Source organism: Lithobates pipiens, unplaced genomic scaffold (genome assembly GCF_037356315.1).
Source record: "Lithobates pipiens isolate NorthernLeopardFrog02 unplaced genomic scaffold, aLitPip1_a1.2 Scaffold_52, whole genome shotgun sequence".
In the NCBI taxonomy this organism is placed as follows: domain Eukaryota; kingdom Metazoa; phylum Chordata; class Amphibia; order Anura; family Ranidae; genus Lithobates; species Lithobates pipiens.
Window position 1 is genome coordinate 2,666,188 of NW_027507875.1, and position 23,363 is coordinate 2,689,550.

The window sequence follows — 23,363 nt, forward strand, 5'->3', positions numbered from 1 at the left end:
ATAATAGCATGTACTTCCTCTGCAGTAATAGGCCTGACCAGATGGGATCTCTCCTCATCTGAGAGCCACCCCAAGGCCAGGGGGTCCAGGAGAGGCGCTATCTCGCCAGGATTTACATCTGGAGGGAGCGTGGTACGGTATAGTGTCTGATAGAAGGTCTGAAACTCTCTTAGGATACCCTCCCGGGATGTAATAGATTCCCTAGTAGCAGAAACCAATTCGGGGATCAGAGTCATAGGAGTGTCGTGATGAGACATCATTGCCAGTAGCCTACCATTTTTATCACCCTGCTCAAAGAACCTTTGTTTAGTGTGAAATACCTCCAAACGTGTGACCTCAGTGAGGTGGAGTTGAAGATTCCTTTTGATGGACTGTAGCCACTCAAAATTGGAAACCGAGGGGTCAGACCCATAGACAGCGGATGCCTCCTCGATCTCCCCCTCCAACCGTGTTGTATTGGCCTGTTGATTTACCTTTACTGCCTTAATTTCTGACATATAGTGCCCTCTGGTGAATGCCTTGAAGGCGTCCCAGACTGTGGGAGGAGAGGATGACCCCGCGTTATGTTCCCAATATTCTCGCAATGTTTGTGGGATCCGCCCCGCTATCTCTTCATGGGAGATCCAGTGGACCCCGAGGCGCCACATGGAGCCGCTGCGCCTTTCTTTTGTCTGCATAGTGATCTTGAGGGGGGAATGATCAGACAGCCCACTAGGCAGGTATGTTGCCTTCACTATGCCAGTTAACATAAGTTGATTTGCAAATGCATAATCAATTCTAGAGGAGGTTTTATATGATGTAGAGAAGCATGAGTAAGCCTTAGTGTGTGGGTGCAGCCATCTCCACACCTCCGTTACTCCTGCCGAGTGTGTCCACCCCAGCAGGTCCCCCCTAGAGGACTGTGATGGCGTGGGCCTATCAAGATCAGGGGAGAGGGTGTTGTTGAAGTCCCCTAGGATTAGCAATTTAGCTGGACAGTACGGGGTAATCCTCTCCAAAATAGTGTACAACACTTCCGGCTTGAAAGGTGGCGGGATATAAACTCCTACTATAATATACCTTTGTTGCCAGGCCGTGAATATCACAATTACAAATCTGCCATGGGGGTCCGTGTGGACAGCCTCAACCGTACACAGAAAGGATTTGTTTATCAGGATTGAGACCCCCCTGGCATATGAGGAACACGTGGCATGAAAAGTTTTCTGAACCCAGTGCTTTTTCAAAGCCATCAATTTGTTCCCCATCAGGTGGGTCTCCTGTAGGATCAGTATTTGTGGGTTGTGCGTCTTGATATACTGGAACATCAGTGCCCTTTTAAACTTGGAGTTGAGGCCTCTGACATTCCAGGATACCACCGACATAGTTCCCTGATCACGTAATGCCATGATTCCAGGGGAGAATTTCTAACGTTAGGATGATTGAGTCCCACCGGAGTCCCGCTCGGTAAGTATTTTTAGAGCAAGAGCCAACCGCACATAACATACACCAACCATAAAAAACAATACAACTTCCCGAGCACTGGGTGCTTTTCCTACCTGTACCCCCCAAAAACACTGGGGGTGGACCAGGAACCGGTCTATACCCAAAACTAAACATAACATTTTGGAGTGATAACCTAAAAACTAGGCCACACTAAAGTCCTCCACAGAACTGCGGACTCAACCTTAGAGTTGTTTACTCGGTAACAGTTCACTGGTGTGCATGAGAACTATGGAAGTTCTCTGAAGGGCCAGAACAGCGCCCCTTGATATACCGAGTTTCCCTAAGGTGGGTTGGGGGGGGACTTGTATCCTCCCACGGCAAGAGGGTCCGGTGATATTTCCTCTAGATGGATGGAGAGCATTCGGTTCCTAACTTCTTGTGGATGACCCAGTCGTGGGGGATCAATGTGGATCACTTGTCCAGGTACTTGTGAGGTGGCTCCGGTATTGACAGGAAGTTTTCACCGACGAAACAGGCAAGGTTAGGGGTAATCCGCGCATCAGATATCTTTACGAGGATAGGCCATCAATGCAAGGTGGTCAGCCAGTCGTCCGCATCCGCTGGGTTGTCAAAGAACCGGACTGCTCCAGCATGTTGGACATGCAGGCGGCTAGGGTAAAGCATGCTATATTTTATGTTCTTGTCCCTGAGTCGTCTACGAACATCGTTGAAGGTTTTTCTCTTCCGCTGCAAATCAGCCGAGAAGTCGGGGAAAAGATGAATGGAGGCGTTACCATAGTTGAGAGTGGGATATTTGCGGGCTTCAGATAGAATTTTGGCCCTGTCCCGATAATTAAGGAAGCGGACCAGGAAAGGCCTGGGGTGATTTTCCGGGATGGCGCGGCCGGAGGGCACCCGATGGGCCCTTTCAACCACGTAGGTAGGAGGGACATCGGTAAGACCCAAAAGATTTTTAAAGAACTCCTATGCAAAGTCAGCCGGGTGGTCCCTTTTTTCTTTCTCAGGAAGCCCCAGGACTCTAACATTATTGCGTCTGAGTCGGTTTTCGGCGTCATCTGATTTTGCGACAAGGAACTGTACAGTGCACTGCAGCTCAGCGATGGAGGAGGCATGCGTAGCGGTAAGATCTTCGGTGGCGGATACTCTGGTCTTAATTTCAGTCACTCTCCCTCTTATTTTGTCGAGGTCATTCCTGATAAAGTTGCACTCCTCAGCAAGGTGGTCGATGCGCACAAGCAGTGAGGTTCTACTCTGCTTGATCGCAGCGAGGATCGTGGCCGTGCTATCTTGCAACAGTGGGGCCGGCCCCTCAGCCGCCGGAGCCTCCCCGGGACCCATCTCCAATTCAGATAGCAAGGCCCGGAGTCTCCCCTCCAGTATGTGGTCCGGTTGGCTGGGATCTGAAGAGAGTTGAGGCTGTCGGGGTGATGAGTCAGTCTCAGCAGCCCTGGAGTGCTTCTTCCCCTTTCTGGAAGGGGGTGACATCTGATGAGACACTAAAGGGGGGACCCCTACAGAGGAGCAAGAGAGACCGCTATGTTCAGCCCAGGGGAGCAACGGGTACCCCGCCAGGGAGGGAGGGCACAGTCCAGGCGGGCAGATAGCAATCACTCGCAGCCCCCCCACAGCAATCACCTGAGCAGAGGCAAATTCAGAAGGATGGATAGCTGGGAAGCTGGGAGAATGATCAGGGAAGGCCCCAGGTAGGGGGGGGATCAGGAAGAATGGTGGTGGAGACACCAGGCCACTGTGCACCTAGACCATCCCCCACAACAGCCTCCACCGCTCAGCACACTCAGTCACTTCAGGGAGAAGGGTGGATGAAGAGGCAGGTATAGGCTGATAGATCCCCGTGCTCGGTTTAGGGCCGGGCTGGCCGCGACGCACTTCCGCGGGGCAGCGGTGTCCGGCAGGCCTCACTAGGCCGCAGCAGGCCGCGGCCGCCGCGAGCGCTCCCGGCGGCCTAGGAGGCCAGCGAATCACATCAGGCAGGCGGAGGGGCAGGCAGGAGGGAGGATGGGGTACAATCTCCTGGAAGGATGGCAGTCTCTTACCCCAGCCCGGGAGCAGTTCGTTCCAGCCGATCCACAAGATGGCGGCGATTGCAGGCCCGAGCCGTGCGTGGCCTCCCACGGCTGAATCTCCTCACAATTTCACCCCAGGGCTCTGGAGGGGACAGAGAGGAGCAGATGGCAGGTTTGCTGAGGTGTTTTTAAGCTGGGAGATGCTTAGATGGCAAAGGATGGAGTATAGGATACCCGGAGCTCCTCTCAAACACTTCTGCTGCTACTCACATCCGGACACGCCCCCCCCCGTTGGTGTCCCTTGTTAATTTGACATTGCGTTTTTGAAATGTACCTGTCTACTCACAAACTATCCCATTTGAAGAAAAACACATAGGCAAGTATTTTCAGAAAAGAAATCTCAATTTATTCTGGCTGATAACAAAATAAAGAAGGCAATGCTGGAGAAACTGCTGGAATTTGAAAAGCCTTTCTACCCCAGGGCACACATCAACTATTTGGAAAATAAAATTGGTAGCTTGAGAAGTCCATATAATGGGAGCACAATCTTGTCTAGGACTCCCAGAGATCATCAACAGCAGCAGATGACATATGTCCCCAGGTTGTGGTACTACAACATTCGGCGTCTTCTGTCAGACCAGACTGAACCCAGGCCATCACTTTCTTGACTTCCTTGCTCCTTGCAGCCTTCCCTGCAGCCTTCCTTGGAGGCTGTGGCACTGGAAGTGGACTTGTGGCAGGGGGAGGAGGAGGATGGGGGAGGAGGAGGATGGGCGAGCCCACATAAGTGCATGTTATCACTTATTTGGCCACTCAACCCCTTCTGAATTTCTCACACCTGAGGCGTTGGCCCTCCTCCATTTGCTACAATTTAGCAGCTACATAGTAGCCATAGGCCTCTTCAGCACCTATTAGCATCCTTAATGAGGCCCAATGCTGCCTCTCCCATGTTACTCCCCTTCCTGGCCCTTTTTGTTGGAAGGCGGAGGGGAGGCACCGGGGATTGAGTGAGGCTACAGTGCCCTGCCAACTCCCGGCTGATACTTAGCCCTGCCTCCTCCTGGCTGCCACTTACCCCCACCTCCTCCTGTCTGTCACATTCCAGGGCCTCGTCCTGGCTGAGGTCTTCCTGTGTATGAAAAAGGGACATACTTTTAGTTTTTGGTTCATCAATCACACCCAATTTTCAGCTCATGACTGTTGCAAATTGAATGTTAATAAATAGAAAAGACTATCATTCTGACCCTGGCATTTTTCATTCTTGTCCCAATCATGTTTGGCCCCTACTGTCAACTGATATGCCAAACACTTTTTGTTAAATCATTCATTTGTTAGCAAGAATAATATCTAGTTAACAATCATTTTTGGACAATAAATATATAAAAAAATACTATACCTGGCTCCAGCTGGGCTCCTCAACTTCTTCCAGGATGGAAGGCCCAGGTTGGTCCTCGGAGGCCTCAGCTGGGGTTGAGGGAAGGGTGGATGGAAGTGTAGAAAGTGATTCCCTCGCTTCCATCTGGTCTTCCAGAAACCGCATTTTGCTGTAGTATCACAGACTGGGTACATACACATCCTCTGCTGCAGCTCCTGATCTCATGGAAGCCTGGACCTTATTAAGCTCAATCCTATATGTGCTTCTCAAGCTACCAATTTTCTTCTCCACAAACTCGATGTTTTCATTGGGGACCTGTGTCTTCACATATTCCAGCAGTTTCTCCAGCGATGCCTTGCTAGCTGGTTTATTTCGAAATAAAGTGTTTTTAACCTCCCACAAATTTCCCATACCGCTGTATTTGTCTATGAAGTGGCCCATAAATTCAGGGTCTTCGAATTATTTCATATTTGCTGCAAGACAAAACACAAGACAAAAACACAGAATTTCAGGCTAAACTCTCCTAATCTTATCCCATCATAGGCCTCAATCTAGAATCAGTATAGGCCACTGATGTACCAACGTTAAGATGTTAGAAAAAAGCTACTGTATATTAGAAAATGTATTATGGTACCATCGTCCTATAAATTTACAAAAACTATTTGGCAGAAAACCTAAGGCAACTGTGGACTTTCATGGTACGGTAAGGACATAAACTTAGATATAAAAAATATAAATTTATTTAGAATCAACAGACACAATTTTTATTTTAAAAAATCCTTAAAAAGGAATGTACATAATACATACAAATATATCTCTAAATGGAAACGGAACAGTGAAAAACGTGCATTTAATCCTCCTCACTGAGGGAAAAGAGAATGACGATCAAGCTGATTCATACTCGTCATGTTTCGCTTCTTCAGGAGTGTATATTTCCCAAGAGATTGTATGTAGTAGTCTCTATAAAGAATAAAAATATACATAAACAAATATACAAAACAGAAAAAAAGAGGAAAAAAGGTACTGGGGAAAATGAATGCAATTGTGTGCACGTCTCATTTCTGCCATAGAGAGGAACACACTAAATACCTACAGTACCATATTTATACAACAATTATAAATCATTATATGCCAATAAATAAGGTCCCATGCGTGATGATAAAAGTGAGGCTTACCAGAGCCAACAGGGGCAATTCAAAAGGCATCTCTAGGCCCCTAAGTGCAAATTCCCGGGCGAGTGTGGGAACCAGGACAAGATACACAGAGTACTAAATACAAAGGCTGTCAAGGAGAGAGAGAAATTTGAATATAGATATACAAAAGTTATACAAAAGGTACATATACACAAGACAAAAGGCCATTCAAATTGGTCGTCATGTGAATATAAATATAAATCTTTATAGTATAGTATATCTCATCCTAATTACACATCTGTGATTATTAAACAAACGAGTGAAGATATATCTGTGGTGATGTGGTCAGGAGCGGTATGTCTCCCACGAATGGTAAAGGGAGCCTTGAAAAGGAATAACATGGGCTGCAAGACAAGATGCAAAATACTACTTTGTGCAAGGGGAAACCCCGTGACGTATGGTGACCCCGCCCCCCTCTGATGTAACACAGGCAGGTTTCCGTTACATCAGAGGGGGCGGGGTCACCCATACGTCACGGGGAAGTCCGGGTTTCCCCTTGCGTCAGAGGGGGCGGGGTCAGGTGACGGGTGGCCCCGCCCTCCGCATATAACAAACGTCAGGCCGCCAGGATCCCCGCAGTGTCTCCTCCGTGGAAACAGAAGATGGATGGATTAGCTGCGCTGGATCAGATCAGCCATCGCTGGAGAGATGATTGTCTGTCGCTGGATAGCTAGAGTGGATTACCACCGCTGGAATCTTTTTTAAATTTATTTTTTATTTTTAATAAAGGAATTTTTCCAAAGTGTTTATCTTATTTAACTATTTTTTACACTTTCTTTGTGAAATGGTAGGGGTGCTTTTGTAGCCCCTTACCATTTCAAACAGGGGGGGCGGGATCTGGGGGTCCCCTTGATAAAGGGTCTGGTATGGATTTTTAGGGGGACCCCCACGTCAACTTTTTTTTTAATTTGACGCAGGGTTCCCCTTAATATCCATACCAGACCTGGAGGGCCTGGTAATTGAATTTGGGGGACCCCCACGCTTTTTTACTTTTTTTTTTTTATCAATGACTTTCAATGAGTGTTCTCTGTATTACGGAGCCGACAATTCATAATAGCTGCGAGTGATTTTAAAGGACTTTTTTTCCTGCATAAATGACACTTTGTGCAGGGACAGTTCTAAACACCAGAAACATGCGCCCCTTCACAGGCATACTATAGACACCCCCCAGGTACGAAATTTAAAGGAATGTTACACTTTTATTGTTTCACTTTAATCATTATTAAAATCACTGCACCCGAAAAAACAGCAGTTTTTAAAACTTTTTTTTGCATTGATACATGTCCCCTGGGGCAGGACCCGGGTCCCCAAACACTTTTTTAGGACAGTAACTTGCATATTAGCCTTTAAAATTAGCACTTTAGATTTTGAACGTTGGAGTCCCATAGACTTTAATAGGGTTCTAAAGTTCACACGAAGTATGCTATATACTAGCGCCGTCGAATCTTCTTTATACATTCGAAAGACACCATAAGCCTTCAAAGACAGATTCGACTGTAAATCATGTGGATTTTTGGACGAATGCAATTTTTGAACGAAAAACGAAATAAAAACTAATTTCGGGAGTAACTAAATAAATAAATTTTTCGGACGAAAACGAAATCCCGAAACGAAATATTTTACTCTGCACATGTCCAATGAATACATATAAAACACTATATCTACATATAGCCATAGGGCACATGTATAACAGTTAAATAATAAGGTTGACATATGCATACATAGATATAGAAACCCCAAGGGGGAAATATATATAGTTCAAGCCATCCATAATCAAAACCCTGCAAGGTTCTATGTATTTATATTGTAATTAAAAATAAAGGTGAATGAAAACAAACTTACCCCAAAGGGTTAATGAATTACATAGCATGATTAACAACTGCAGGCAGAGGGGCTGATAAGCCCGATACAGATCTTAATAGTACCCAGGTGTGATGCAGAAACATAAAACAATCCCAAATTCAAACAATCAATAAAAACATGCGGATGTAGTCTATTTACCGCTTCTGTGGTACTGCGCACGTGCCTGCGCTGTATAGGATCCTATCCTGTGATGTCATTTTATCGGCGCCCTGTGCGCTGGCTTATGACATCATCCGGATAGGCACCAGGACACTAAAGGAGGTTTGTGTCCTCATTGTGGTTGAGTGGTGGTCAGGTTTGCGGTGGTGTTCCGTCCTACTTTTGGGAGATGGGCTCAAGGTAATTATGTGCTCTGCTGTGTACCTCTAGCTGTGGAGATTTCCATCTGTCTGGGACCCTTATTATGTATGTGCTTTATCACAGGTGGTTTATTTTAACTGCATTGAAATAAAGCCATCTGCTGGGACTTCATTGCTGACTGTTACCTTTTTCCTGGCTGTTTTGGTCTTGACGGGTTCAGCTTACGTCTTGTTTTTTTGTTTTAGGTAGGCTTGCTTATATTTAAAAAAATTCTAGCATATTTATGTGTATATTATATATATATATATATATTTTTTTTTAATATGGTCCTTTAGGCTCATGTATTTAAACTGTTGTGTATTTACACACAGATGCATACACTTAGAATGTTTTTATTGATTGTTTGAATTTAGGCTCGTTTTGCGTTGGCTGCATTACACCTGGGTACTATTAAATCGGTAGTAAACCCCCTGAAGTTTTTTTTTTGACCTGCAAAGGAAAAAGGCATAATGAGCTAGTATGCACCGCATACTAGCTCATTATGAAATACTTACCTTAGAACGAGGCCCCGACATTTGGCCCAATCCACACTGAGGGAGCTGACATCTTCCCTTGGCGTGTCTTCCGGGTATCACAGCTCCAGCGCTGAGAGTGGCCAGAGCCGCGATATCATCACTCCCGCGCATGCACGCGGGAGATTTCTTTCTAGCAGAGTCTGGCTTCTGCCGGACTTTCGGCCGAGAATCCCCTGTGCACATACACCGCTGCAGTCAGCGGCGCATTGCGAGGGGAATACGGTTTAGGAGATTTTTTTTCCCTACAGGTAAGCCTTATTATAGGCTTTCCTGTAGGTAAAAGTTCTAAAAATGACAATACAACTGCTTTAAGATCTGTATCAGGCTCATCAGCCCCTCTGCCTGCAGTTGTTAATCATGCTATGTAATTCATTAACCCTTCTATATCTATGTATGCATATGTTATACACGTGCCCTATGGCTATATGTAGATATAGTGTTTTATATGTATTCATGGTTAGTTTTTTGGTCTAGATTTTTTGCGTCTTGTCTTGCAGCCCATGTTATTCCCTTTTAAGGAGAAATACCGCTCCTGACCACATCACCACAGATATATCTTGACTTGTTTGTTTAACAATCACAAGTGTGTAATTAGGATGAGATATACTATACTATATATATTTATATTTACATGCCAGCCATTTTGAATGGCCTTTTGTCTTGTGTATATCTACCTTTTGTATATCTATATTCAAATTTTTCTCTCTCCTTGACAGCCTGTGTATTTAGTACTCTGTGTATCTTGTCCTGGTTCCCACACTCACCCAGGAATTTGCCCTTAAGGGCCTAGAGAAGCCTTTTGAATTGCCCCTGTTGGCTCTGGTAAGCCTCACTTTTATCATCACACATGGAACCTTATTTATTGGTATATAATGATAATTGTAGTATAAATATGGTACTGTAGGGATTTAGTGTGTTCATCTCTATGGCAGAAATGAGACCTCTACACACAATAATATTAATTTTCCCAAGTACCATCCTCTTTTTTTCAGTTTTGTATATTTGTTTATGTATATATTTATTCTTTATAAGGACTACTACATACAATCTCTTGGGAAATATACACTCCTGAAGAAGCGGTCACCCCGCGAAACATGACGAGTATGAATCAGCTTGATCGTCATTCTCTTTTCCTCAGTGTGGAGGATTGAATGCACGTTTTTCAGTGTTCAGTTTCCATTTAGAGATATATTTGTATGTATTATGTACATTCCTTTTTAAGGATTTTTTAAAATAGAAATTGTGTCTGTTGATTCTAAATAAATGTATATTTTTTATATCTAACTTTATGTGAGTCCTTACTGTACCATGAAAGTCCACAGTTGCCTTAGATTTTCTGCCAATTTTTTTTGTAAATTTATAGGACGACGGTACCATAATACATTTTCTAATATACAGTATCTTTTTTCTAACATCTTAACTTTGGTACATCAGTGGCCTATACTGATTCTAGATTGAGGCCTATATTGGGATAAGATTAGGAGATTTTAGCCTGAAATTTAGTGTTTTTGTTTTAAGCCAGGGAGGAAGTCCTCAAACTTTAGGCCCAGGGAAACAACCCCAGATCAGAATGGATAAGAAGAAGGGTACAGACAAAAAATCTGGGGAAACACCTGACCAGTTTAGAGAGGAACTAACAACAGAGAGCGAGTTAGAATCTAGCGGAGTAGATGAATCAAGTGCAACTGCTGCAATACCTACTAAAGGAGAAATGTTGGAGATGTTCACAAAACTAGAGAAGGTGATTAGAGCCGAGATGAACCTACTGCATGCAGACCTTGGACATTTGCTGCCAAGAGTAGAGGTGGTGGAAGAGAGAACGGACAAACATGTCCAGGACATCTGTAAGCTAAAGCAGCAATTTAAAGCAGTACAACAAAATAAGAGAAATATCCTCTACAGACTAGAAGACCAGGAACATCGTAACAGAAGGCAAAATCTGAGAATACGCTCGATTCCGGAGGAGAAGAGAGAAGATTTGAAAAAAATCATAAAAACAGCCTTTAGTCCTCTCCTAGACAGAGAGTTGAGTGATTTCCCCAAGATCGAGAGGGTGTACCGGGTCGGAAAATCGACCAACACAGGAGTCGCTAGACCAAGGGATATTATAGTCACAGTCCTTGAAGACAAAGCTGAAATTTGGACTAACTTGAGAGGAAAACCCCCCTTACAATACCAAGGACTATAGGTACAGGTCTTTACTGATTTGGCCCCTGAAACTTTAGCAAGAAGATGACTTCTGAAACCTCTCCTGGCTCAAATGCGGGCACAAAACAAAGTACAAGTGGGGGTTTCCAGCCTGCTTGATTGGACTAAAGGAGGGGAGATCAGCTAGGTTAAGATTCACAGGGGACTTGGTCGAGTTTTGCAATAAACTGGACATACGGGCACCCGAACTACCAGGATGGGCCGATGAAGAGGGAGAGACCTAAATAGATGCGATTATGGACAATGCACCATGGAAGTTTGCATAGAGCAGAATAAAATATAAGAGGCTTGGGTGGCGGGGGGGCAGGCTGTGTTGGATGGGGTGTCGAGCAGAAGGCCGGTGCATTCCCCCTAATCCCCTTCGCCCCAAAATTGGGCATTGGGGCTAGGGGGACGTGTTTCCTGGGCCTCACCTCAGGTTAAAGAGAGTTGGAGATGGCCCCCTTATCCGGGACCACCGACAACTCAGAGGCCCAATTAGGGCCGTAGGGGAGAGAGGGATGGGAGAGAGGGATGGGAGGGAGGTGAGGGGGGTGGTGATGGGGAGGAAAAGAAAGAGGAGACAAATGATACCACCAGTCGGCATTAATGAAAGCAGAGCAATTTGGGTTGGACAACAGACGAGGACCTTAAAAGTGAAATAAAAAAATTAGAGATGATAGACAAACTTTATGACTTATAACGTAAGAGACAAAAGATCTTAAAAGAATTAAAAAGGTATGGGGCAAATGTAGTATACCTTCAGGAGACACACCTCTCACACACGTCCAAAGTGAAATTATATTCAAACAGCCACCCAACGTGGTACTATGGGGACACAATAACAAAAAGAGTAAGAGGGGTAGCAATAGGCTTCGCAAGAAGAATACAGTTTAACCAGTTAACAACTGGCCCATAGCTGAATGACGACATCCTCCCAGAATTCCGCTCTCGCACGCCCCCTGGGGCGAGCACTCGAGAGCATCCATGACCACTGGGTCCTGTGGGCTGGATCTGCAGTGCCCACAGCGGTGCTCACCGACAATTAACCTTGCAATTCCCTGCCAATACTCTGCAATACCCAGCAATGCCCTGCCAATACTCTGCAATACCCAGCAATGCCCTGCTAATACTCTGCAATACCCAGCAATACTCTGCAATAGCCTGCCAATACTCTGCCATAAACTGCCATACCCAGCAATACCCAGCCATACTCTGTGATACCCAACCATACTCGGTGATACCCTGCAATACCCAGCCATACTCGGTGATACCCTGCAATACCCAGCCATACTCGGTGATACTCTGCAATACCCAGCCATACTCAGTGATACTCTGCAATACCCAGCCATACTCGGTGATACTCTGCAATACCCAGCCATACTCGGTTATACTCTGCAATACCCAGCCATACTCGGTGATACTCTGCAATACCCAGCCATACTCGGTGATACTCTGCAATACCCAGCCATACTCAGTGATACACAGCCATACTCGGTCATGCTCAGTCATACTCGGTGATACCCTGCAATACCCAGCCATGCTCAGACATACTCGGTGATACCCTGCAATACCCAGCCATACTCGGTGATACCCTGCAATACTTGGTGATACCCAGCCATGCTCGGCTGTACTCGGCCTCTGTATGTGACCAGGCTGTGGAAGTCTCACACATGTGGCATCTCTGTACTCAGTAGGAGTAGGAGAATCTATTTTGGGGTGTCATTTTTGGTATATACATGCTATGTGTTAGAAATATTGTATAAATTGACAACTTTGTGTTAAAAAAAAAGCATTTTAACCACTTCCCGTCCGCCATCATATGACGTCCTTGACTTTGTGCGGGGATATCTGAATGATGGGTGTAGCTACAGGCATCATTCAGATATCAGCTTTTTCAGTTCTTAAAGGAGGCGAGAGGGGACGTCCCCCCCTCCCACCACCCTCCGATGCGTCTACTGACTCGCCAATACGATCAAAGCCAGAATTGTTTTTTTTTTTTTTATTTCAGGCTTCCCAATCTAGAGGTGAGGTATGGGGTCTTATTGACCCCATACCTCACTGTAAAAAGGACCTGTCATGCCATATTCCTATTACAAGGGATGTTTACATTCCTTGTAATAGGAATAAAAGTGATCAAAAAATGTATTTTTGGGGAAAAAAAAGTGTCAAACTAAAATAAAGTAAAATGAACAATACATTTTTTTTTTTTTTAAAGCGCCCCAGTCCCCATGTGCTCGCATGCAGAAGCGAACGCATACGTAAGTCCCGCCCACATATGAGAACGGTGTTCAAACCACACATGTGAGGTATCGCTGCGAACGTTAGAGCGAGGGCAATAATTCTGGCCCTAGACCTCCTCTTTAACTCAAAACATGTAACCAGTAAAAAAATGTAAAGCGTCTCCTATGGGCATTTTTAAGTAGAAACGTTTGGCGCCATTCCACGAGCGTGTGCAATTTTGAAGGGTGACATGTTAGGTATTTATTTACTCGGCGTAACTTCATCTTTTACACCATGCAAAAACATTGGGCTAAGTTTACTGTTTTTTTTTTAAAGCACAAAACAGTATTTTTTCCAAAAATATGTTTTGTTAGAAAAATTGCTGTGCAAATACCATGCGAGATAAAAAGGTGCAACGACCACCATTGTATTCCCTAGGGTCTTTGCTTAAAAACATATATAATGTTTTGGGGTTCTATCTAATTTTCTAGCAAATAAATGATGATTTTTACATGTAGGAGAGAAGTGTCAGAATTGGCCTGGGTGCTCCAGAACGCCTGATGGCGCTCCCTGCATGTTGGGCATCTGTATGTGGCCACGCTGTGTAAAAGTCTCACACATGTGGTATCGCCATATTTGGGAGTAATAGCAGACTGTGTTTTGGGGTGTAATTTGTGGTATGCATATGCTGTGTGTGAGAAATAAGCTGATAATATGACAATTTTGTGAAAAAAAAAGAAAAGAAAAAAAAAATCTTGATTTTTCAAAGAATTGTGGGGAAAAATTACAACTTCAAAAAACTTATCATGCCTCTTACTAAATACCTTGTAATGTCTTCTTTCCAAAAAGGGGTCATTTGGGGGGTATTTGTACTTTTCTGGCACGTTAGGCCGCGTACACACGGGCGGACTGTATGGCCTACTTAGTCCGTCATACAATCCGACGGACAGTCCGTCCTACTTTCGAATGAACGGACTTGACCACACACGGATGCACAAACAGTCCGTCGAAAGCTTGCGCGATGACGTGTACAGCACGTACGACGGGAATAGAAATAGGAAGTCCAATACACAGCAATGCAACCTTCCGCCGTGTAAATCCTTTCTGAGCATGCGCCATTCTTAGTCCGTCGAACTAGCCTACTCACAAGCGGATTGTCCGCTGAAACCAAAGTATGACGGACAGTATTACGGAAATTCCGAAATACTTAGTACGCCAGACTGCACGCTGAAAAAGTCAGCTGAAGCCCACACACGAGCGGACTGTCCGCTGAAATGTGTTTTGACGGACTAAGTAGGCCATACAGTCCGGCCGTGTGTACGCGGCTTTAGAGTTTCAAGAAATGGGATAGGCTGTCAGTACTTCAGGTGTGATCAATTTTCAGATATTAGCACCATAGCTTGTGGACTCTAACTTTCACAAAGACCAAATAATATCCACCAATTTGTACTTATTTTTACCAAAGATATGTAATAGTATACATTTTGGCCAAAATTTATGAAGAAAAATTACTAATCTGCTAAATTTTATAACAGAAACAAAGAAAAATTATTTTTTTTATGGAATTTTCAGTCTTTTTTCTTTTATAGCATAAAAAAAAAAACCCAGCGGTGATTAAATACCACCAAAACAAAGCCTATTTGTGTGAAAAAAAGGACAAAAATTTTATATAGGTACAGTGTTGCATGACTGCGTAATTGTCATTCAAAATGTGAGAGCACAGAAAGCTGAAAATTGGTCTGGTTATTAAGGGGGTTTAAGTGCCCAAGTACCCGTACACAAGACTTACTCAAGGATAGACTATATACTTGTTGATCATAACATGCTGGGAAATATTATTGAAACTAACATAGAAATAACTACGTTATCAGATCATGCACCAGTGAGAATGAAAATAGCAGCCCCCAGAATTCAAAGTCAAATGGGCAATTGGCGATTAAATGAAGATTTACTCCGAGATGAGGTGGATATTGCAAGAGTGGGAGAAGAACTCGAACAATACTACTAAAATTAACAATACAGAAGAAATCAGGATCGATTTTATGGGAAGCCCATAAAGCTTACATTAGGGGTGTATTTATAGCTATGGGAGTGAGGAAAAAAAAGAGAAAATAAAAAAATTAGTCGATATTACTCTCTACGATCCGAAAAGACCTTGAAATAAGAGAAATAAGGATAGGGGATGATGAACATAAGTTCGCAGCCGATGTTCTTTTTTTACATAAGGAATCCATGGAATACAATGCCCAACCTACTAAAGATCCTGGAAAAGTATGGAGAAATTTCGAAATTCTAAATAAACTTGACAAAATCAGAGATATTAAATATTAACTTGAACAAAAATGAAGTCACGAGGTTACAACAGGAATTTAAGTTCCCTTGGAGGAAAGAACTAAAATATTTAGGAGTCAAATTAGCGAATTCTATGAAGAAGATCTATAAAATAAACTATATACTTACTTTTTTTATTTCATCTAATAAGTGTAAAGAGTTAATAAACAGGATGCTCTCGTGGATAGGACGCTTAAATACGTTAAAAATGACTATCCTCCCCGAGATGACATATAAGTTTCAAATGCTCCCAGTACTACTCCCACAATTATATTTCATAAAATTAAAATCATTGGCGATGAACTTTGTATGGAAAAATAGAAAACCCAGAGTTTAATTTTCAATATTAACACAGGACAAAAGACACTTGGCAATCCCTGATATTCAAAAATACTATAATGCAGTAGTACTGTCAAGAATCCCCGAATGGGTTAGGGAAATAAACGAAAAGAGGTTGCTTAATATAGAAAATATACTGTGTGAAGTAAGGTTGAATAGTATAATATGGAACCCCCCAAATTTTAGAGCACTAGATAATAAAACTCACGTTTTGACATGAAACACATTAAATATTTGGGATAAAATATATAAAAAATTAAACGGGAAATATAACTCACCACTGATTTCACCGAATGAAAATAATTATTTTACACCTGGGAAAAAGTCAATAGGAGGGGGCTGGATAAAGGGAGATAGGGTCCAACTGAGAGAGGTTATGAAGGAGGGGAAAATTTTGACACTGCATGAAATAAGAAATAAAAGGGAATTAATGGAAATTAACGATTGGCGGTATCTACAGTTGAGTCACTTCATAAAAAATTTACCTCAGCCTATCAGAGCAGGCGATGATCTGACACCGTTGGAAAGGCTTTGTACAACGGAAAACACAAAAAATATCATATCAAAAATGTATAATCTGTTGTTGAAGATGGACAAACTGGAGATCCCGCCATATATAAAAAAAATGGGAGAGGGAACTAGGTACACAAATTGATAGGATCACCATAGGAAAAGTTTTGACATTAACCCATAGTTCGGCGGTGGGCAGGGAAGGGGGGAGTAGGGGATGGCGGGGGGGGGGTGGGTTAAAGTTATATTGTTATAATGAGAATACGTGTATTTTTGGTAATAACAGGTGAGGAGGGGAAGAAAAAAAAAAACCTTCCACAGGAAAAGAAACGGAATAAAAGTGGTATAAGAGAATTATAAAGGCCACGATGATGTGGAATTGAGAAGAGACATAAGGAGATATAAGGTGAATCAAGTCTCTCGAATGAGTACGCTGATGTGGCAAAAAAAAAAAAAAACATCCGTCCTCCTTCCTCAGCACACCGAACGTACACACGACACATGCATGCTAACTTTAGTTACACTTTTGAAACTCCGCCCGCATCGCCCACCCCTAACGTTCTTTCTCGAAGATTTCCTGGCCCGTTTCTTTCGTCGCAGTGGGAGAGGAACATGGCGGAGACACAGCAGGTGGTCACTACTACTAGTAGTAACGAGGAGGAGGAAAGCCCAGAGGCCAAAACGTCCCAATCCAGGAGGAGGTTTAATGCCTCCAATACGTCCTTTGATGAGATGGTGGAGATGGTCCACATATTGAAGAGGGCCGACTATGATGGGAAAAATGGACTGTACCCCAACCCCAATTTGCGAAAAGGCCAAAATCATGACAAAAGTTGTGAAGAGATTGCTGTGGAGCTTTGGGATACGACGATCCAAGAAGCAATTAAGGAAATGCTGGTCAGGCCAAAAATTAAGGGAGAAGGATCAGTACAGAAGGATAAAGAAAGTGCTTAAAAAAAAAAAAAGTAAGTACTTGTGTGTTCCTATTATGATTATTAACTTGAGAAGATGCACACAAGCACAAACTGAACAGCAGTAAAGCGACCGGAATAAGCACGAGTCTGAAAAGTGCGAATCGTCTGTCACCAAACTTCTACTGACACAAGATTAGCAGAAGGGCGGCACACTGGGTATTGAACTTACGTTTTCTAGTCTCGTCGTACATGTTGAACGTCACTGTGTTCTTGACGATCAGAATTTGGTGTGACCGTGTGTATGCAAGACAGCTTGAGCGGAATCCCGTAGGACTCCCGTCAAAAAAACCATCAGAGCTTTTTCCGACCAAAATTCCGATCATGTGTATGTGTACTCATAAGAGTTGCAAGGTGTTTTGGATGAGTCAGATTTTTCAATTTAGCTAAATAGGCAAATTGTCTTGTTTTGGGAATATGTACTGATGTAATTCCAAAAATTTGGTCCCAAAATACAGAGATTTTCAAACATTCCTCAAAAAAAAAAAAAAAAAAATTGGATTGCTTTTATTCCTATTATAAGGAATGTAAACATCCCTTGTAATATAAAAAAGCATGACAGGTCCTCTTAAATATGAGATCTGGTGTCAAAAAGTCCTCAGATCTCATATTTGGACTTAAATGTAATGAAAAAATGTGCCTTTAATCGGTATGGGCGGAAGTGACGTTTTGACGTCGTTTCCACCCTGCTATGGTATAGAGACAGGTGGGGGCCTTCTTAGCCTCACTCGTCTCCATACCACAGAGAAGGCCGGTCCCGATCGCCTCCGCCGCTACCGACCGCACCTCTCCCGCCACTGATAAAGGCGATCTCGCAGCGAACCCACTGCAGAGACCATCATTATCATACACACGACCGGCGCCTGAAGAGATGGATACTTCGGTTGAGGCAGCAGCTGCTGCCGTTACCGAGATATCCCTCTTCAAAAAATGGACGTAAATCATTGTGCGCCAGTCGTAAAGTGGTTAAACTGTGTTTATCAATTTTCGCTAACTATTAGACATCTAGTTTTGAGATACCCTGCCAAGAATTTGTTTGATAACTCTTTGTCTGTAGAATCCATTTGCCAGTTTTTTTAGAAGAGTATTTCTCTGTAAAGTTATGGGGTGAGTATAATTCTGATATAGTATAAGAGTGACGCTCTATTGCTTGGTCAATCAGTGATTGTTGAAAAGGGTTATTCTTGGGGTTGAAATACCTTTTAAGATATCGCTAAAAGAGGGGACTATGGGACTTTATATGAGGAAATGGCGCTGTCATCAGCCTCCATCCCTAATGAGATATACAGAGGAGAACAAGGAAGCGGGACTTTAAATGAAGTACGTGGAGGGTCAAATGTTGTGCGGAGTTATAATTAACATATCTATAATATGTGTAAACGAGTAGGATGTTTGTCTCGTAATAATTAATTTTTGATACAAAATTGATATACTACAAAAATAGTTAAATATCTGCATAGAGTAAAATATTGAATGAAAAACGATTTCATACATAAATACACAAGTCATAAATAATAAACAATTTCATACATAATTCATAAATATCCATAAAAATGGATAGCACATGATACATATAAAAGAGGCCAAAATTTGATAGCACATGACTGAAATATAGTCAAATACATAATGCATTATGTATTTGACTATATTTCAATCACGTGCTATCAAATGTTTGGCTCTTTTATATGTATCATGTGCTATCCATTTTTATGGATATTTATGAATTATGTATGAAATTGTTTTTCATTCAATATTTTACTCTATGCCAGTATTTAATTATGTGTAACTAAACTGTGTTGTCACCACACACCAGCAGGCAATGTGAATTACTGTATTTATTGGCGTAGAACACTCACTTTTTCACACTAAAAATCGGGTGCAAATAGTGTGTGCGCGTTATACCCGATATTGCAATTTGGGCTGCCTAGGAGGGAATGGGGAGGGGACGGGACAAGAGATGTCAGATTACATAAAGAAACAGAATCTCCCGTTTACTCAGTGGCCCCTCTAATAGGAAGTCCGGTGTCTGGGGCGGGATTGGACAACTGTTTTGTCTATCATAGAACTTTGTATTAAAGAGGCTGCTGAGTACACAGGAGATTTGCTCTGTATGTAATCTGACTGCGCTCGTCCCGCCCCGATCTCTGCCCCCCTCGAGGCAGCAGTAATCTGAGGTGAGGTTGCAGATGGGCAATTGTGAGGCTGTAGATGGGCATTGAGCAGGCTGCATTGATGGGCAATGGTGAGGCTGCAGATGGGCATTGATGGGCAATTGTGAGGCTGCAGATGGCATTGATCAGGCTACAGATGGGCAATGGTGAGGCTGCATTGATGGGCACTGACCCTTATTTTGCTTCAAAGTTCTTCATTTAAAATGTATTTATTTTTTCTTGAAACTTCCCTCCTAAAATGAATGTGCGTGTTATACGCCTGTGCGTGTTATATGTCGATAAATACGGTAATTTTTGTTGCTGCCGAGTGTTTTTTAATATTATCCTTTTAAAAGCGCTTGGAAAAGTTTTTATCATTGAAATAAACTCCAAAAGAACTTACCGCACATGAGTTTCCCTCTGTTTTTTTCTCCATTTATAAAACCTGAATGGAATCTCTGAGCTGAGAAAATATAGAACCGCTTTATTTTTTTGCTAAAACACTCTATGGAAATGGCTGTGTAACAAGACCGTGAGAAACCTGTGGCTCACCATCCAGGAAAACAGCCCCGTGATTGAGGAGAAACACAGGCAGGTCTGCATGCAGATTACTGAAGCGCTGGAGACCAGAAGCTGATTCCTACAGTCACTCTTGCGAGAACGACTCCCGTAATTAGGAGTCCATCAGATCTGGTAAGCAGACATTTTGTCCCCCACAAGGATCGATGTGCAATATCTGATATACCTGTGTAGGATGAATTTGATACGGCCACAGAGTCTGTAGGATCACAGCAGCTTTTCCTGGACTTTTTTTCTTCATACATATATATATTTTTTATATATTTTTGTATGCTTTTGAACTTTGGGTTTTTATCATCATATATAAATATTTTCATATGCTCTTGTGTGTTGAATTGTTGTTTCGTTTTCATTTATTTTTGTCTGTAGGTTGGTGTGTTTCAGAAGCTTTTTTACGGTCAATATTTCACATGCAACATATATGACCCATCTTTACTTATTTTTTATTTTTATTTTTTCACATAGTCTCTTCAATTTTTATCACGATTTTTTGAATTTTTACACATAAATAATTTTTTGAATTTTTATCATGATTTTTATAAAGTTGCATTATTTCAAGGGTGTTTTTACACACACATTTTCACCATTTATATTTGCGCAACTTTTTGTGTTTAGTAATATTTTTTGGATTAAGTATGTAATCCTATAAGTTTGCAGCATTTATATTTTATATTTTCACCTTTTAGAGACGAGCGCTGAATTTACACATATTATTGATATGTTAATTAACTCCACACAACCTTTGACCCTCCGCGTACTTCATCTAAAGTGCTGCTTCCTTGTTCTCCTCTGTATCTTTTAACCACTTACGACTATATACGATATAAGTAGATATACGTCGGCGGCGTGGCCAAGATGGCAACCAGCTAGGACGTATCGGAAGAGAGCTCCGCACCTGGCAGGCTATTTATCCGGCAATTAGGGACATATACCCATCCTGTTGGGCCGGTGAAGCGGTGGTGAAGATTGGGGATGCGCAGGGGCAGCTCCGGTTCCCATAGGAAGAAACACGCGGCACCGGGAACCCCGCCGGGAACCTCGCTACAGACCCGCGCTGCACGCGGGCAGGCCCACACCAACATGGCGTCCCAGACGGACCAAGCTGACACGCCACCGCTGGGTGCTGAACAATTCCAGGCTCTTATGCAAGCGATTACAGGCTGCCAGACTACCCTAACCACTAAGATAGAGCAGATACAGCTTGACATGGGGCTTATCCGGCGGGATATGGATAAACACCGGGAGCGGCTTACCGAGGCGGAGCGGAGGGTGGGAGACGTGGAAGATGTTACCCGCGACCATGATGCCTCCCTCCGCACCCTACAAGTGAGGATGAAGGCGCTGGAATCCAGGGCAGAGGACCAGGAGAACAGGAACAGGAGGAATAATCTGCGGTTGGTAGGCCTGCCGGAAGGGTCGGAGGGCCGAGACACCGAGGCTTTTACCGAACGTCTGCTGCGCACACTTCTCCCGCTCGCTGTGTTTTCTCCTCACTTTGTGGTGGAACGGGCGCATAGAATGCCGTTGGTTCGTGGCCCGCCGGGAGCCCCGCCGCGCACATTTATTTTCCGCCTTTTGAACTTTAGAGATAGAGACCTGGTTCTCCGGGAGGCGAGGAAGGTGGGCGAACTGCGCTTTGAAAACGCTAAATTAATGCTCTTCCCTGACTATTCCGTGGAGACGCAAAGGCAACGCAGGACATTCGACCAAGTCAAGGCCCAGCTGCGCACCAAAGGTCTCAAGTACAACATGATGTTCCCCGCGAAACTCAGAGTGATTGATGGAGAATCCGTCCGCTTCTTTACCTCCCCGAGTGAGGCCTCCAGATGGATTGATTCCCTCCCCCGGCAAGGATAATCCTGGATGGAGATTACCTGACTGAGGTCCACACGCATCACCAGCTTTGCCCAGTGGTAAGCGGATCAGTTGCCCCCCCCCCCAACTCTGACCCTCCGTCTCTGAACTTGGAGATCCGGATAGAATGCCCCCCTCCTTCCCATTAGTAGTTTTGGGCAGGGGGCAAGGAGCTGACCTTATGTCAGCTTATGTTCTGATGATTCGTGGGGGGGGGTCCATGTTACTGTCTTACGGGCCTTATGGCCTCACCTCTCCCCTAGGTTATGCCTGAGGGGGTTTGTATGGTTACCTCTGGACATGGACATACTGTACCGGGGATGCCGGACCTCGATACCCTGACAGCCCTGGCTCCCAGAGCTGTACCTTTTTCTTCCCCCCGCTTTTGTTTTATCCTTTTGCCTTTTTTCTTCCAAATTTTTGCTTTTTTGGTTTTTGTCTCCTCCTTGCTGGAAGAGTTGCAACTAAGAATGGGCCCTTGGAACACTCCAAGCAAACTTTGTACTTCAATCTGAGGCGTCACCTATACTACTGCTTGTTCCCCTTTAACTTGTTTTGCCTCCAGGAAGCGGCTGCGCTGGAGTCTGTTTACTCTGCGCAGGAGACTCTGTCCTCGGTGTGCTGGTTGGTACGCACCGCCCCCACGGGAGATTTCTCCTTTAAATGGGTTTAATTAAGTTTGGTTTGGGTTCTCAAACACCCTGGGGCTGTTTTTCTGGGGTGTGGGGTGGGAAGGGAGGGGAGTTCTGTTTTTTTGTTACATGCTTATATGTTTTCTATTGTGGACAGCGCTACTATAACGAATGTACGGTGTATATCATTGCATTGCTTAAGATGAGATATTTGTGCCTTGACCCTGGTCAGGCGGTCATATCCGTGGGTCCCCCCTGCCCTTCCAGGTTATGGCTTCGTTGAAGATCCTCTCCTGGAACGTTAGGGGGCTTAACCAGAAGATTAAACGCTCTCTTGTTTTTGACTACATGAAAAAATATGCTCCGCATATTTGTATTCTTCAGGAGACGCACTTAGTGGGGGGAAGGATTATGGGCTTGAAAAGGCCCTGGGTGGGATACCACTATCATGCCACATATTCCGGCTATGCCCGGGGGTTAGCATCCTGGTCCATAAGTCCCTTAATTTTGAGCCTCTTGATATTGTTACAGATAAGGATGGGAGATACGTGCTGGTGCACGCCAGAATAGACATGATAGAGATGGTGCTGGTGGGTCTCTATATGCCACCTCCAGCGAACCTGTCTTTGCTACATAAATTGACTGCCCGGATCGCCCAATTTCATACTGACAATGTAGTTCTAGCAGGGGACTTTAATATCCCTCCTAATCCTTCCCTAGATAGGTTGGCGCCTGACCGGGCTACAGACTCTCCAGTTTCTCGCTGGGCACAGGTGTTTGGGCTGGAGGATGTCTGGAGGTGGAAACACCCTTC

At 43.8% G+C, this 23,363-nt stretch overlaps 1 protein-coding gene and 1 long non-coding RNA gene across 5 annotated transcripts in view; both read right to left on the bottom strand.

The window, feature by feature from the left end:
• Nucleotides 1-23,363, bottom strand: part of STRIP1 (striatin interacting protein 1) — a 722,689-nt gene that overhangs the window by 62,156 nt on the left and 637,170 nt on the right. The gene's annotated exons all lie outside the window — the stretch shown is intronic.
• LOC143957220 (uncharacterized) lies at nt 2,981-6,126 on the bottom strand. The gene is made up of 3 exons (XR_013270061.1): nt 6,018-6,126; nt 4,864-5,802; nt 2,981-4,596 (listed from the first exon to the last, which is right to left on the bottom strand). It is a non-coding gene; the product is annotated as an uncharacterized LOC143957220 (long non-coding RNA).